Genomic DNA, 13,868 nt, shown 5'->3' with positions numbered 1-13,868 from the left:
ACTCTTGCCCTATTCCTGATCCCTGTCAGACCCAAACCCACTCCTCGTAAGAAAGATCATTGAGGTGCCTGTTCTGCCCACAAGATGCCCTACTGAGGAGGTTGTATTTGGCAGTGTACTTAGGAGGCAGGTTCTGGGCCTAAGGCCCATCTATACTATGCAGGACTATTTTGACATGTATATTTTATTTTTCATTTTAATTCCAATATGACAGATATATCCCATTCTTTCATTGAATGTTCATTTATTTTCACTAAGTTTGTCCTGTGATTATTCTGAAATTATTACTAATTCATTGCCAACAATGTTATTGTGGCAAATGTGGGTGGCATAAACTTATTTAAATTTCTGACAATGACAAACACAGGTTTTATTCTTTACATATGTATATGGTGCATACATCATTGTTAGACATTTGTGATAGACATTTAAATTTTGGTGAAAGCATTCAGTATGATACTGCACAGTTACACCAAGATTAAACATGCATATTTTTGTAACTTGTGAATGCAGGTGTCTTTATTTTAAAATGATGAGTGCTAATAATAAACACATATGCATTACACATGATGAATGACATCTTTGAGTTAAATGAAATCTAATGATTTACAAACATTACACAGGGCAAGGGGATATGTGACATCAAAATATTCACAACATGTTTGAAGCTTAGAGGTGACATTGGTTGTACATTTCCTGTTAGCTCACTTCTTGCATTGTTTAGTGCAATTACTAAATTCTGTTGGATTTATGTAGTTACATTGATGTGTTTTGTTTAAGTATATGAGATGGTAGTTTGGGGAAAATGATTACACACGTATGAACACATTTCGAATTAGGGATCGATGTCATTTTTTGTGGAGGTGTCGATTTGCATGAAGACAGATAGTACCAAATTTGTGAGTGTGAATAATATTTAGAGGTGTATTTCTTTAAGTTTTTTTAAATACCAGATTACACACATATGCACTGCACATCGTTGTGCTATTGCTTGCATATAATTTTAAACATACAAGAGTCCAGAGCTAATGTAGACAGACAATTCCGAGAGTAACAGATAGTCACTAACCTTTGGTTCCGTTGATGACTGGGTTGATTTAATCGTAGTCCAGGTGTAGCAGCAAGGGTAAGACTTATACGATAGGGTTCATGCCCGGCAATGAATAACAAAACTTGAAAAAAGGTAGAGGTTTAGCCGTCACAGTTATGTTGGCAGAAAGGCACATCTTGATTGGCCAGGCAATAAAACTGACTTTGGTCCATTGCTGGCCACTTTTCCCTATGGCGACATCAATGTAGGTATACAATCCTGGGGATGACGGTGGTTCGTTGACGCACTTTAGTCTAAGGGATTGCCAACATCTAAACGGAGTTGGCAGACGGCCAAGGCAGCAGGCGGGATACCCGACAGAAAATTGACGGCTGCACTGATTCTGTCAAGATCTAAATCAGGTACCAAGTTGTTAAAAAATCAAATTTAGAGTGCCTTTTATACACTTCCACATGTGTTCACCCTAACATCATTGATAAAAGCAGAGGCACCTATACACTTTAAATATTTTTTTTAATTTTTGTCAAAACTGCGGTTCCAGAATCAAAGATACATTCCAATCATGTGGTCAGAACAAAAACAATAGAGTATGTTCTGTCTATGTTTGCGATGTAAAGGAGGAACTGAGGATCCCAAAAATATTCCTTTAAAAATAATACAATTATTATAATAATATTTATAACAATATTATGGGGGTTATTCTAACTTTGGAGGAGGTGTTAATCCGTCCCAAAAGTGACGGAAAAGTGACGGATTTACCACCAGCCGTATTACGAGTCCATTATATCCTATGGAACTCGTAATACGGCTGGTGGTATATCCGTCACTTTACCGTCACTTTTGGGACGGATTAACACTCCTCCAAAGTTAGAATAACCCCCTATGTGTTGTAAATTGACTAGATATGTGTTTTTTATGTTTTTATGTTTTAAAAAGAAAAAAGAGTATATTTGAAAAAATTTCTCTAATTCAAAAAACAAGAGAAAATTAGGACTGGGCGATGTTTGCAAAGACGTGCTCCGCAGAACTAGACAGAAATCCGAGGAGTAGTTAAAAAACTCTGCTGCGCTACGTGGAGTTCTCCGGGTCTGTTTCCCTGTCACGCCCGTTTATGTAGAGTTTTATGTCAAACTCAACGCAGAGTACGTCCTTGCATTCAAAATTGTGCTCAAACAGCACCACACAGTTCTCATGGGCACCGCTATTTTGTTCTCATACTCTATTCATGTTGCTGAGACTGAATTTAGAATTTTTTTAATTTCTTATCTTTTCAATCGTTTCAATCCTCCGCTCTCCTAATTAATCTACCCCTCATTTTTATTTATTGTAGTAGTGTGTGCTTTTTGTGCCTGTGTATTTTTATGTTTTTTTCAATTTTTTTGTATTTTTCCTGACGTTTTTTATTTTGTACTTATTTTTCCCTTTCCTTCCTTCCTTCCTTCCTTCCTTCCTTCCTTCCTTCCTTCCTTCCTTCCTTCCTTCCTTCCTTCCTTCCTTCCTTCCTTCCTTCCTTCCTTCCTTCCTTCCTTCTTTCCTTCCTTCCTTCCTTCCTTCTCCTGTGTCTTTTCTTCAACCCACCCAGAGCCATGGCTGAGCAGGGCAGTGAGCAGGGGAGTGGCGGTGCCAGACCTTCCTGAACAGCCAACAGCAGCCTCCTACCCTGCAGACAGTGGTGATGCCATGTTATGCAGCCCCAAGCTATTTTTTGTGAGCAGGAGGTGGCAGCACTGTTTTTTTACTATTTATTTTACATGCAGCGCCACTTCCTGTCCATGCTGGCAGCAGGCGGCAGGTCTGGCAGTGGGTATCCCTTCAGGAGTGTTGGCTGCTTTGGGGGAGGGTGTGTAGGTATGTGCAGCTCACCAGCCAGGTTCAGCGCATCACCCAGCAGCAGACACACTGTTGGGTGGATATCCTCAACCAGGAGCAGGACCTGCTCGAACTCCTAGGCATCACGATTCCAGGGCTCAGTGGATATTACCTATTTTATTTGTGGTGTTTGTGTTCTATAGTGCAAACTTTTTTCCTAATAGCATGCTGCTCACTTGTACAGGTAAGTTACAGTTAGTTTACGTTAAGAAAGTTATTATGTGATCCTGTTTGAGGTAGGCAGGGGCTGGGTGCTTCCTCATCGTACTCGTTGGTGCCCTCTTTGGCTGATTATTTAAGAAGCCATCACAATGCAAACTCCTCTGTCCTCCTGTCACCATAGTGAATTAGTGATATTAGTGAGTTAACATTTTCTGTGGCTTTATTTATGTAGCTTGCACAGTCCCAATCAATGTCATACTGTGTTGTTCTAGTATGCATCTATGCATTGCAAAAAAGGAAGAATGAGTTGGTCCATCAGGAGGAATGAGAAATGAGAATAGAATCAAAGGTCATTAATTCCAATGCATTAGTTCCAAATTTAGTTTGGGTTAAGGAAATTTGAAATAGGGATTTTAAGAGTATAGCCAATTCAAAGATAGCTGATACTAGTACCATAGGCGATCTGATTTAGATAAGTAGAATGTTACTGCATTTGCCTGTTGTGGAAATTAACTGTACCACTAATCTATTTTTTGCTTCTTTATTATCAGCACCAAAGGGCAAGAAGAGGGGTAGCACAGAGGTGGGTCCAGCAAGAGTGGGGGAGGAGGCACTGACCACCAGCGCCAATGCTGAGGACTCTGCTCAGCCAATTATTTATTATTATCATTATGCCCCTCATTCCAACCGCGGCGGGCGGCGGTCGCCGCCCGCCTGGCTGGAACCACCATATGGCCGCTCCGAGGTCGAAAGACCGCTGGGGCCATTCTGACTTTCATGCTGGGCCGGCTGGCGCTAGCCAAAATAGCGCCCGCCGGCCCAGCGGGAAAGAGGCCTGCAACACTGAAGCCGGCTCCGAATGGAGCCAGCGGTGTTGCAGGTGTGCGACGGGTGCAGTTGCACCCGTCGCACTTTTCACTGTCTGCTAGGCACACAGTGAAAAGCATACAGGGGCCCTGTTAGGGGGCCCCTGCACTGCCCATGCCAGTGGCATGGGCAGTGCAGGGGCCCCCAGAGGCCCCAGGACACCCGTTCCCGCCAGCCTGTTCCTGGTGGTAAAAACCGCCAGAAACAGGCTGGCGGGAAGGGGGTCAGAATCCCCATGGCGGCGCTGCTTGCAGCGCCGCCATGGAGGACTCGCCCAGCCGGGGGAATTCCGGCGGGAAACCGCCGGACCCGGTTTTCCGACAACGGCTTTACAGCCGCGGTCGGAATGGGCAATGAAGCACCGCCAGCCTGTTGGCGGTGCTTCAGTCGTCCGTGGCCCTGGCGGTCTTGGACCGCCAGTGTCAGAATGAGGCCCTATGTCTCTAACTTTTACCTCTTCCCAATATTATACTACTTTTCATTTTTCATTGTTTACTTTTTTATACTGTCTCATTTTTTCCAACACCCATTCCGAATTTTGTTTAATTCAAGTTATCCCTGCATTAATTATTTTTCCCTTATTTCATGATTTTTTTTGGTAGTTGACTTTTTCTGATCCGTACTAGTCTGTAGATTTCCACTGCTTTGTTGCCAATCTTTCCCACTCCATATATATCTTGTGGTACTGTAAGATTAACAACATATTTTTCCTACTCTATTGTGTACCTTGAAGATTGCAGTCCCCAGCAAGCTAGTATTATAAATAATATTCACCATGTATGTTGATTGAGAAGGTTTTCTTTTCTTGCTCATGCTCTAACAGTTAATGAGAAAGTGGCCATGATAATGGACCACCGCCTACCCCAAATGTTGTGCTGTGTAATTAATTTATACAGTTTATCAGCAGTTCCCATGAAAGTGCAACATGGCTAGAATGTAAGAGGTCCCATTGCATTTTCCAACACCGTATGTCTTTCATTGGCCATTATTATTCCACCCCTTTATCGAGCTTCAATGACTCAGAGTCATCATCATCATAGGCTATAGCTCTGCCCTTCAATTACAAATAGTTTTTGGTTGGCTTGACAACCTGGCGTTTCTAACATTGTGAACCAACAAAATGCTAAGAGTGATGTTTTTGATAGAAGATACAGCGGTGCTGCTCACCAAACTGTAGTGAAGTATTGCAATTGTATTTGTTGATAAAAAAATGAAGGGGAGGTGTATCTGGCAACTAAAAAATGTATAAGGTTTTTTTCTAACCACAACAACCACCAGTGCTGCCAGCTCAAATGCAGCTGCAGGAGGAGTGTCAGTTGGAGGCGGAGAAGTGGCAGCAGGGACAGGTGGTCCTAAGTCACATTGCTTGCTTATTGGCAATTACTATTATACTCACTAGCTACAAGGGAGTCGTTGTGACTCATGATCCTGAACCTCTCGCTTTACCAGCTACAGTGGTGGTTGAGTTATGACCTCTTCTATCTGCAACTTAGCTAAAGCACACATAATGTAGCTAAAAATGTTTGATGGAAACAGGAAAGAACTGAAGGTTAAAAGAAAGAATGGGTGAAATGAGTGAAAGGAAAGGATGCTTGGGTGGGTGAAAGGATGCCTCGGTGAGTATTGGGTAAATGGATGGATGGGTGGAAAGATGATTGAAAGAAAGGGTGGATACTGAAATGATGGATAATGGATTGGAAATTTTGGTGAAAGACTGGATGAGAGAAAGTAAAGCTTAAATCATGGTGGCTATGTGTCAATATGTTAGAAAGAATGAAATAATTATTCAATGATTGAATGATTGCTTGGATTAATAAAGAAGGGAGCGCTTCTGGAGAGGGCCATGCTGTTCATCTACTTCCCTTACTTTGTTTTATAGTTATCAAAGCCTTGGTTCAAAGGTGGGGTATTTTAAGTTTTGTTCTAATCCATTGACTCACTGTATTTGTTAAGCAAGGCTTATTCCACCCATCATCATTCACCAACCCCCTACCTGCCATGACTTTTCGCCACCCATGACCTAAATGCAGTATGGTTCAATTTGTGACAGCAGTGTTGGCTTTGCTATGTGTGTCTGCTTCAAATAAGTATTTCAATGTTTTTTACCATATGGAAGATGTGAAAAAGGTCTAAGAAATAGTTTTTTAATGGCAATCATTGAAACATTTGTTATCCATCACAAACGTCTAAAAGTTATAATTTTGATTCTTTTAAAATGAGAAATATTTTTGAATAGGAATTCTTGCTACATTTGATATCCATCACAAATGTCTACAGGTCATTATTGAGATTATTTCAGAATATATGTGGGTGTTCCTAGATTATAGGTACAAATTTTGAAAGTTTTGGGGCAAATATGATAGCACGTTGAATCATTCACTCTGCTGAAAGATACGTTTTCCTTAAAGTTAGTTTCCCTTCCAAAATGGCTGACACATGATGCATGGTTGAGGGACAGTTCTCTCTCTAGAAGTACACACCCCTGCGAATCTAGAGAATACGTATGAAGACAAGGTATTGATCAGTGGGATAGAACTGCCTTGAGGGGTTTGCAGAGTAAAATGGGACACCAGTGACGGTAAAGGAATCTACAGTCGGCAAAAATGTCAAGTTATTTGTGAGCATATCATCTGAAGAGGCACTAGATTTACAAAGGTCGTTTTTCCTTCAAGATGGCAGCTATGTGGCCCACTGTGGAGGGTCAGCTCTCTTTCACCAGGATGTGGATAATTGACCACCAAGATTATACTGTCCCAAAGGGCCCACACATTTGAGAAGTGGGCGTCAGTGACGGTATCTGAAAATTATAGGTGGCAATGATTTAAGGAAATATATAGGGCTTGTAGGTTCATCAAGAACCCTAGGTACCCAGAGCCAATAAATGAGCTGCACCTTGCAATGGGTTTTCGTTCTAAACCGGGTATACAGCAATTCATTTGCTGAAATAGAAAGAGTGAAAAATAGGTATCAAGAAAACCTTTTTATTTCCAGAATGGGCACAAATAAGGTGTTGAGAAGCAGTGGTTATTTGCACATCTCTGAATTCCGGGGTGCCCATACTAACATGTGAATTACAGGGCATTTCGCAAATAGATGTCTTTTACACACTCTCTTACATTTGGAAGAAAAAAATGTAGAGAAAGACAAGGGGCAATAACACTTGTTTTGCTATTCTGTGTTCCCCCAAGACTCCAGATAAAAATGGTACCTCACTTGCGTGGGTAGGCCTAATGCTTGCGACAGGAAACGCAACATGGACACATACATTTTTTACATTGAAATCTGACGTGTTTTTTGCAAAGTCCCAAGCTGTGGATTTAGGCCTCTAGTTCAGCCGGCACCTAGGGAACCTACCAAACCTGTGGATTTTTTAAAAGTGGATACACAGGGGATTCCAGGATGGGGTGACCTGTGGGGCTCTCACCAGGTTCTGTTACCCAGAATCATTTGCAAATTTCAAAATTTGGCCACAAAAACACTTTTTCCTCACATTTGGGTGACAGAAAGTTCTGGAATGTGAGAAGAGCCACAAATTTCCTTCCATACAGCGTTTCCCCAAGTCTCCCGATAAAAATGGTGCCTCACTTGTGTGGGTAGGCCTAGTGCCCGCAAAAGGAAATGCCCCAAAACACTATCTGGACACATCAAAATTGTCAAATGCAAAACTACCTGTTTTTGCGGGGGTGGGGCACCTGCATTTTGTGTCCTGGGCTCAGCAGCCATACAGGGAATCCTACCAAACCCAGACATTTCTCAAAACTAGACACCAAGGGATTCCAGGGAGGTGTGACTTGCGTGGATCCCCCAGTGTTTTCTCACCCAGAATCCTCAGCAAAGCTCAAATTTAGCTAAAATAAAATCACATTTTTCCCACATTTCTGTGTGAGATTACCGCAATGGGACAAATTTCCTACCACCCAACATTCCCCTTTGTCTCCCGGTATAAATTATACCTCACTTGTGCAGGATGGCCAAGTGCCTGTCACAGGGAAGAGCCAAAAACATGTTGAAACTGTCAGGAAACCAAAGCGGGTCCAAAAGGGCAGTTGGAAAAAAAAACATTTTTAGGCAGACAAGTGGGGCGGAATGTTTATCGGTATTGATGAGACAATGCTGGGTGGTAGGAATTTTGTGGATTCCTGCAGATTTTGGAAGGTTCCATCACAAAAATGGGGAAAAAATGTGTGATTTCCCACAAAGTTGGAGGTTTGCAGGGCACTGTGGGTAAGAAAATGGTGCGGGTGCATGTGAAACACACCACCCTGGACTCACCAAGATGTTTCGTTTTCAGATGTGTCTAGGTCTTGTGGATTTTTCTACATGCTAGTGTCCCAAAGTCAAAAAAGTGCAGCCCTCACCTTTTCAAGTGGGACGATTTTGAGAGTTAGCCAAGCTCTAATGGCCCAAATGTAAAACCAAAACCCAAAATAATCAAATGTCCTCTTGCTTGCCGTGGGATAAGATGTTTAAGTGTGCGGGATAGAGCTTAAAGACTGTTACCCCCTTCAGTTAGGGTGGGGGCATAACCAGGCCCATAGTGGTTGGTAGCCACCACTCCACTATTTTTTTTTTTATTCCCTGGCATCTAGTAGACTTTCTGCCCTCTCAGGGGTGTGGATCGGGGATAATTGCCTTATCTGAACAATTTTGGCCCCATTTATTTGGGGTGGTGGTATGGCCATACCCCACCCTCTTGTTTTGGAAAAACAATCTTCCCTGGTCTATGGTGGGCTTTCTGCCCCCCCTTGGGGGAAGATGGGCCTTCCAAAAATAGGCTGATCTGCCCCCAAAGGGGCAGATATGGCCAACAGTAATGTGCCCCCATGGGGAGCGACCCTTGCTCAAGGGGCTGCCCCCCCAAACAAAACACACATATACACACACACCAATCCCTGGTGCCTAAGTGGTTTCTGCCCCCCAGGGCAAGTTCGGCCTAGTAAAAAATCGGCCTATCTGCCCCTAGAGGGGCAGAAAAGGCCTAAAAATATTTTGCCCCCCAATTATTCAATAATATAAAACAAAACAAATTCCCTGGCGTCTAGTGGTTTCTGCCCCCCTTGGCGGCAGATTGGCCTAATAAAAATAGGCCAATCTGCCCCCAAGGTGGGAAAAATGGCATAAAAGTCATTTTGCCCCCGGGGAGGGGCCCTTGCCCAAGGGGCTGCTCCCCTCATGTCAATAACATAAAAAAACAAACTCTCTGGTGTCTAGTGGGCATTTCTGCTGCCCGATCGCCCCGCGATCGGGCAGCAGAAATGCTGAGAGAGACATCTAAGGGAAGGAAAGGCCTTTCCTTTCCTTTGATGCCTTTCTTGGCCCCTCCACGTGATCAGAGGAGAAATGCAAGAGCATTTCTCCTCTGATCAGCGCTGGAAGCTGGGCTTCCAGCCTTGAGGAACACAAAAGGATGATTGACGGAGTGCTGAACAATGCAAACACTCCCCCCAGTTACAGATCAGGGTTTAATCCATCATTCTTTTTCTCACCATGCCACTCCAGTTTGGACCCAGCCATATGCAAAGAAGTCTTGACCCTGTTCCTCATGGGAACAATCCAGCCCGAACTGCCAAGCCAGGTCCTCCCTGGACCGGAAACAAGCATCCTTGTCATCAGACTCCACAGAGGGCAATGGAGGGTGGGGGAGGGAGGGGAATATAATTATTCAGCCACTGACAGACATACTGACAGATTATTTACCCACTCAAAAGGCTCTGTGAATGTTGTCCATTGATTCATAGTAGGCAATTTTTATTTCTGTGAAGTATTGTAAAGTGTACTGTTAGATATAGTGAATAAATAAAAATATATGGTAAATATGTTGGTTGTTGTACATTGAATTATGCTTTTGATTTGTGGATGCACGACGGATTTGCAAATCTAATTCTTCGTTATAAAAAAAATGAGATTTTCTTTTAAATTTTAAAGTGTTTGTTATGTGGAGTGGCTCGAAAAAGAGCCTTTGTGTTTGTTGGTTGTAGACGTTTAGTGTATTAATGAGTGAATGCACAGTTTTAAGTTACTTAAAGCTATTCTGTTGCCCTCATCTGAGAAGTGCACTCCATCACTCCTGTATATGCCATCTATGTCAAAGTGGAGGTTATTATTGTAGACTGAGCCCATGTTATAGTATCTGAGTAATGCCGAAACAGTTTTACTTACATGTTTCTTGGCTTTGCCTATCTGTTAACAAATTTGAGTTGAGGACTTCCATTTTTGCCTCTGGCACATATTTGAGAACACAAAGACAGTGTGAGGGAAAATGTGCATTAATTGAACAAAGGTATGCTTCATTAGTATTTCCAGTCCTACTACACTCAGTGTGCTGAAGTCATTATCACTGCAGTGCACAAAGATGAGGTGAGGAGGCTGGGTGACTCTAATGCTTTCAACCAATGGAAGCAATCAATTACACCTAAATCCTCTTTGGGCAACCCAAGGTATATCCACACTAGGCAGATCAAGGTCCCTGTAAATGCTACTTTTCTTGCATGCTCACTAGCCCAAAAACATAGCTGTGACCTACAAGCCACACTCTGAACATTTTGAAATAAAGGAGCTGTTGCAAACAAGAGAATGCTGCAGCTGAATGAAGGAGGTTTGAAAATGTGAGGTGGTTACAAGAGTTATGTATTAAAGTAGGTTGTGTAGAAGGTAGTAAATTTGTGATTGGTATTTATTTTTTTAGCAGCAGTAAGTTTGTTTTTCACATGATTATATTTAGTGGTTGTAAACCACACCTGCTGCAGCATACAGTAAAGCTAGACTGCGGCTCCCAGTAAATGTGCTGAACTTTTGAACTCCTGGTACAATACAATGGTCTGCAGGAGATTGCTATGGCAACTGTGGACATTCAGCCCCATATTTATACTTTTTTACCGCTGCATTTGTGCCGCTTTTTGGCGCAAAAGCGGCGAAAAGTTGCAAAATGCAAAGTTTGTGCCACTTTTGCGTCAAAAAGCGGCACAAATGCGGAGCTAAAAAAGTATAAATATGGGCCTCAGTGTGGGGGGAAGAGCAGCTCTCAAAGGAGACAGTCACTTACGACTAAAATACACAGTTTGGTGTAATAGGTTTTCAAACAAAAATGTTTTCCAAGATAAATATTATGTGTATTTTTATAATGTAGTGAAAAGGGTGGAATAAAATAACAAAAAATATGTTTTTTTGTCCCTGGCTGGATTCACAACTCTGTCGTGAAGTTACCACTCAGGGGAACGTGACGGAGTCACCAATCCTGTAGCACACAGTACGAATTTAGGCTTCTCAGGAGGAACACAAAATAGGGTTAACAAACAGCAACCATTGAAAAGTAATGTAACATAAATTAAAGATTAAACAGAGTTTGTGATTTGCTAACTTTTACAGTATCACAGCAAGCAAAGTTTAATAGGCTGCTATTACTGGTTGTTTGGAGTGAGAGTGATCTACAATTCTTACTCTGAGTTTTTATTGAGCTAAACAAAAGTGAACTGAGATTGTAATCTGACTTACCTATCATCAGAAGACATTTATAGGTATGTAAATTTAGAATTATTTTTGGAGGGAGAAATGTCTCATAATTGAAGGAAAAAAGTGTACTTTATATGTAACAAAACTATTGTAAGTAGGGAGTAGTGTCAGAGATTTTTAATAGTTAATAGAAAATGTTTATAATATGGTAGTAGAGTTTTTGTCACAATGTTTGAAAGTTTAAATTGAGTTTTTAAGTGGGATGTCGTTAGACCCATTTTAGGTCTACTTTTTGATTATATATGCATTGTTTGAAATAGGAGATCTATAAGGTATAAGAGTTATTGTGACAGTACTGAAACTGTGTTGTAGATGTGATTGAAATGTTTTGTAGGTTGAGTAAATTATGCTAGAAAAAAATAAGAATATTTGGCATAATGCAGTAAGATTATGTGGGTAATCTTGGTCCTAATTAGTATCATTTTAAGAGTCAAATATAGCAATATATAAAGAAAGAAAATTGTTATAGAAATGGCCTCACACTGCTTGCCAAAGTTTGTGGCGTATTTGTTTTAATTTGTGAACGGTTTCAGCTACAAAGAAAATGCTGGAAAATCTCCTGATTCTGTGGCAGATGATGGATTATGTAGGAAGTGTAGCTATTGTGTTATTAAGAAAACATTGGTGTATCCCTATAATTTAATGTTCTACTGCCCTGACTATTGTAAGTGATTATAGTAAGACACACATAGGTCCAGAATTCTAGGGTTATACTGTAAAGTAGTATAGGTACTTATGTGTATTATTGTTCAACTATATCTTGACATATAAAAACATTAGAATATTTGTGGGATTCAAATACGTTTTTATTGTTTGCTGTTGTGATGATGCTGAACGTTATGTAGAAGTGCAGAGGAAAGAATGTTTCAACATGTTACCTGGGTTGTTCAGTTGTACACAACAGTATTTTTTTAATTGACACAATGAGAGTATTTTATTATGAAGGAATTCCAGTTTTTTTTATTTGTACAGATATATTGTTGGAGTGGAAGAGAAGTGAAAAATTCCAAATAGAATACAACAGAAAAATAAAGTGTGCAAATTATATTATCTATTTGAAAGTAATAAGAAAGAAAAGTAACATGTGGAAAATGGAAGTAAACACAAAGAAGTTGCTGGTAAGCGAACCAACTTTTTAAAACAAGCTCTGTGTGCCAATCTGAAATATTTGCAAAATGGAGAAAACAAAGAGAAAACTTGTACATCAGTTGTGGAAAATAAAAAAGGTGTGACCAAAGACAGATGACGTTAAACAAGAAAGCTGAAAGGTCATCCATTGTTAGTACGACAATTAATTTGTAAGTACTGCTATGACAAGTTAGAGGGTCAGAAAGCACCTGCTAGAGCAAAGTATAATAGTCTAGAACTTATAAATGTTCCAGAACAACTAAATGATTTAAATATGAATACATCTATCCTCATACAATATGTACATCCATTTCAAGCAATTATACGTTTGGAACCAAAGTAAGGTAAATTGCATCCCACAGAATTATTGAAAGGCCTTAAAGGAAGAGTTGTGTATTTGCCATTAGCTTTTAAGAAACATGTTGAAACTATCAGATGTTGACAAAGATAATGATGAACCAATTATTATTTTGGTAAAAGGTGTACCTACCAAAAATATAATAATGTGGCAAGAGTTGGTTGATGTTAATAAAGTTAAACAAGCCAAATTATACCTGCTACAGAATAATATTTATTAAAAAGATGCTGATGAGCAGAATTGTATTGAAAATATTGATGAAAATTATGAGTGGTTGTCTGGAGAGGGACAAATAGAGAAATGAGATTCAACCCACTCAGAAACAAATCTATGACCACTACAGCATCCCTCTATTACATTCCAAAGAAGCCATTGGTGATGCTATAGACCTTTACCAGATAAAGCAATCTAAGGGAGCTCATATGAGTGTGTGGGAAAAGAGCTTGGAGGCTTGTTGCTTCCCACAGGAGTAGGAAGTCGATATGATTATCAGCCTATACAAATACCTGTAGCTAAATACCAATCAATAAGATTATACTCAGAAGATCCTAGTTTTAGATAGTACATTCCATACATATTTCACCTTCTATTTCGAAGTGACTTGTCTGGACTATCATATGCAGTAAATCATATCTTAAAAAAAGGAGTTGATCTTCAGAATATGTCTGCAAGAGAGTTTGTAAACAATGTTGGAGAAAAGGGTGACAATTTGGAGTATAACTTATAAATATTGGTTCAGCAGTCACGGAGAAGTAAAATATATGCTGAGAAACCTAGGACCACCAACATGGTTGTTGACACTGAGTTGTTCGCAGTATGCTGGGATGATCTTATTGCATTTTTTGAGAGAAGCAAACTCTAATTTGAAAGATGTTAAATCGAAGATAGCTGGAGAACTCTGCACATTAGATCCTGCTAATGTTG

This window comes from Pleurodeles waltl, chromosome 4_2, assembly GCF_031143425.1.
Source record: "Pleurodeles waltl isolate 20211129_DDA chromosome 4_2, aPleWal1.hap1.20221129, whole genome shotgun sequence".
Taxonomy (NCBI): Eukaryota; Metazoa; Chordata; class Amphibia; order Caudata; family Salamandridae; genus Pleurodeles; species Pleurodeles waltl.
Note: the sequence above shows the minus strand (reverse complement) of the source record.